The sequence below is a fragment of the Austrofundulus limnaeus genome, unplaced genomic scaffold (genome assembly GCF_001266775.1).
Source record: "Austrofundulus limnaeus strain Quisiro unplaced genomic scaffold, Austrofundulus_limnaeus-1.0 Scaffold17, whole genome shotgun sequence".
Lineage (NCBI taxonomy): Eukaryota > Metazoa > Chordata > Actinopteri > Cyprinodontiformes > Rivulidae > Austrofundulus > Austrofundulus limnaeus.
In genome coordinates, this window is record NW_013952419.1 from 2,209,900 (window position 1) to 2,213,532 (window position 3,633).

General features: G+C 38.4%; 2 protein-coding genes across 2 annotated transcripts in view; one reads left to right on the plus strand and one right to left on the minus strand.

Moving 5' to 3' along the window:
• The window catches only part of bach1b (BTB and CNC homology 1, basic leucine zipper transcription factor 1 b), a gene marked incomplete in the record, with an annotated part of 32,893 nt that overhangs the window by 21,599 nt on the left and 7,661 nt on the right, over positions 1-3,633 (minus strand). The window contains 1 exon segment of the mRNA XM_014003240.1: positions 611-669.
• The window catches only part of LOC106514017 (uncharacterized), a 20,647-nt gene that overhangs the window by 2,573 nt on the left and 14,441 nt on the right, over positions 1-3,633 (plus strand). The gene's annotated exons all lie outside the window — the stretch shown is intronic.

Below are 3,633 nucleotides of genomic sequence, written 5' to 3' on the forward strand. Positions count from 1 at the left end.
CCTTTCTTCCCCATACTGATGCTCGGTTTGAACTGCAGGAGATTGTCTTGACCATGTCTACATGCCTAAATGCACTGAGTTGCCGCCATGTGATTGTCTGATTAGAAATTAAGTGTTAACGAGCAGTTGGACAGGTGTACCTAATAAAGTGGCCGGTGAGTGTATATAGCCTCTGATTAGTCATCCGATTGGTCACAGGTGTGACTCTGTTGGTATTACAGCTCCAACAGTGCATGCGCGAAGGGAACATTCAGTGCTTTTAGCACCACCCTCTGGCAGTCAGTAGGGATGAAATAGAACCCCACCTCCTGCTGTTGGCTGCTGAGAAAACAACACCTTGCAACTTTGAATGGGTCAAAGCTGGGTTCAAAATCAAACAATTGAATTTAGCCCAGAAAAATAAAAAAATAGCTGTTAATAACATGAATTAGTCTATAAATGTATAGAAATAATGACAAAGCAACTTTTGTTATAATCTGGAATTTGAAGATTTTCTTTTGATTTGATGAAAGATTTAAATAAATTGCATCTTTCTTATATTTTTGGATCTGGCTGTGTACTTGTGTTTAATACGTTTGGTGGGTTTGGTGAACTGTGTAGTTTTGTGTACCTGTAAACGTTGTTCAAGATCAGGGAAGGTGTGTGAAAGGTCCTCCACATCTTTTACATCTAAAGAAACACATTGCTTAGTTACACCAGGTTCATTTAGAAAGACAGTATTCGTGAATTTGTTGCAAATACAATTCATATTTTAAAAATGATTCTTGCAAATGAGTTTAGTACAAAAAGTGTAGTGTGGGGGCATCTGGTGGTGAAGATATGCACTGCAATCAACAGGACAAAGGTCAGATATTATTAGTTCTTAAATATTACACAGAACTCAGAAGATTTGAACCTAAATATCTGCAGATATTAATGTTAATACTAAATTTTATTTACTGAGACTCTTTTGTTAACATCCTTTTTAAAATAAAGTAGCATCTTGTTAAGAAAGGTTGGCTTGTGGGACAAAGATTCTAACAAGGACTGTGTGAACTGTTAGCATGTAGAGTGTGTGTTAGCTGTGACTCTCAGCTACTAATACAACAAGTTTTAGCTTAATATCTAATAATAATAATAATAATAATAATAACAATAATAATAATACAACCCAGTAATATCTTGTTTTGTGTTTAGTACAGAAAATGTCACATGAATCAGTAACAGAAAGTCTGAAAGTAGATCTTCAACTGGTTACCTTTTGCCATTATTTTGTCATTTTTACAAATAATACGCTAAGATTTGTTGTTGAAGTAGATGAGAGTTATGCCCAAATCTAAAAGACTGAAAAGTATTTTCTTTGCTGAATTAATTTGCTGAATTAATTTGATGTTGAACCAGTCAACTTGCTCTCCCGCCTCTTATTTACATGCTTTTCTTCACCCCATGACAAAGAACCACTACAGGGAGGGGGACTTGAATAACACAACAACATAGCATCGAAATGCTGCACTTATAAGTGAGCCATGTCCTCTGAATGAACAGCATTGATGAGCTGCCGGGCTGAAAGACACGCAGGAGAAGAGGGACAAGCAGTGCGCTGMACGGGGTGGGCAGGAAGATCAAGCAGGCCAGATGTATAGACAGAGAGGGATTCAGACAGACAGGCAGCCAGACAGAAACAGACAGGTTGTCTGCACCCGCCCTCTCCTCGGCAGTAATGCCCCCCACCCACCACCACCACTCCCCTCCTCCCCTTGGAGTTGTGGAACACATGTGGAGAATCCTGGCATGATGCAACCTTCTAAAAGCAGGAGTATTAGTGGGGTAGGTCTTTGGCCGTGGGGCCAATTATGATGAGGAATAAATACAGTTCTCATGCTTAGGATTGACACAGTGTGAGGTTATAACTATGCCCGGCATGAAGTCACCGAGGGCCTGAAGGATGATCCGCAGATGGAGCTCAGCTCATACCCAGCTGACAAACATGAGTTCAAAGAAASAAGAGCACAAAGGGAATATCCAGATTTGAGTTTGGGGTGATCAAACAGTCCTGGAACTGGAACCAAATACAAAAGGACATGTGTGGAAAAACTAAAATCAATCGCGGGGTTTAAAAAATACCCGCTCAGAGTCACCTTCCAAGTTTCTGCTCCTGCTGTTCTTGTTACTGCCCTTAGAAAGTGACAAGAGGGGCTCAGAGACGGGKGGAGAATGAGAGCTGGAAGTGTTAACTGCTTATAAAAACAGGCCCGTGTTCTAAAAGCTGAGCAGTGAATCAGGCAGAAGCACACCGTTAGTATTATGGGAGAAACCTGATGCTGCTATTGCAAAGCTGCAGCTGCTGTCCCACTGCTTGACCCYGCTGCAGTAAAACATCCTGACAAACAGCTCTTAATGGTTCTTTATGTGTATGAGCACTTGGTACGGAGTGAGGAAAACCAAAGGTTTTTTTATCGCTGATTCAGCGTTTACATGGCTGTTTTCCTGTTTTGTTTTGTTGTTGTTTTTCATTACATTTTCTTTTTTATTATTTTACAGTCTAGCTATTTCTGTATACCTTTGTTCATAAATCAAAACAATCTGTTTTGCCCTCTGTCTGGACTTGACCTCAAACTAAGTTAACTTATCAGTCTGATCAAAATTAAACTGAGAAKATATCTACAACAGATGACATTAATAGTTCATAATCTTTCCAAATCCCCTWTAATTTTAAACAATCTGAACTGTTGCTTTAAACAATACTTTGTCACGTGTCAGCCTTGGCCAATGGGCCAAATCTGGCCCTCGTTAACATTTTATCCGGCCCCATAAGTAATACTTTAAATAGTTTCTCTTTTGTTGCTGTATTTAGTGCATTCTTCTCATGACAGCTGGCCAGCTTTCAAGCCAAGARAATTCTTTTTGAATTTTTCAGTAATCTTTGATTTTGGCGTGGAAAGAGCCGCAGAGAGAACTTTAAGAAACTTTTTTCTGTCTTCTCTTCTCATTTTAAAGTCAAATAACTGGATTCTTAGTGAAGGTTTTCTTTTTTATTTTGTGATAAAGTTATCTAAGAAATATAGTTGTTGAGAGAGGAAGCAATGAATTCTAATGAAAAAGTCTTTCGAGGTTATGTATGTTCTAAATGCTACATAAAACATAACTTGAATGTACCAAATTTACTTACAGTATCTTGGTGTCACAGTTACCAGCAAGTTTAAAAATGTATTTAAAGTATACTTCATACACTTAAAATTGTGCTTTCTTACAACTTAAAGACAACTAAAGTATATTTAGTATTAAATTTTAGTTGTTCCAAAATAGCACTCTTAAAGTATACTGATGATTCTCTAAAATGAGTGTTGTGTACATCTGTGACTTTCTGAAAGAATTGTAGATGCTGTAGCATTTGCACTTTGATGCAACTGGCATCCATTTTCCTTTTTTGAAACATGGTGTGAAACCCCCCCCCCCCCCCACCTGGTGTCTACCCACTCAGCAAGAACTCCTAGGTCTCCCTTTATGTAAAAGTGTTGTGTTTCATAGCTTTCATCACATTGTAGCTACTGAGAACTGCTGAGACATTTTAAGGACTGCAGAAATCTGCTGAGAACTACTGAGCTGTTGAGAACTGCAGAATAAACTTGTTTTTTACTGTCCAAAATGTTTTTT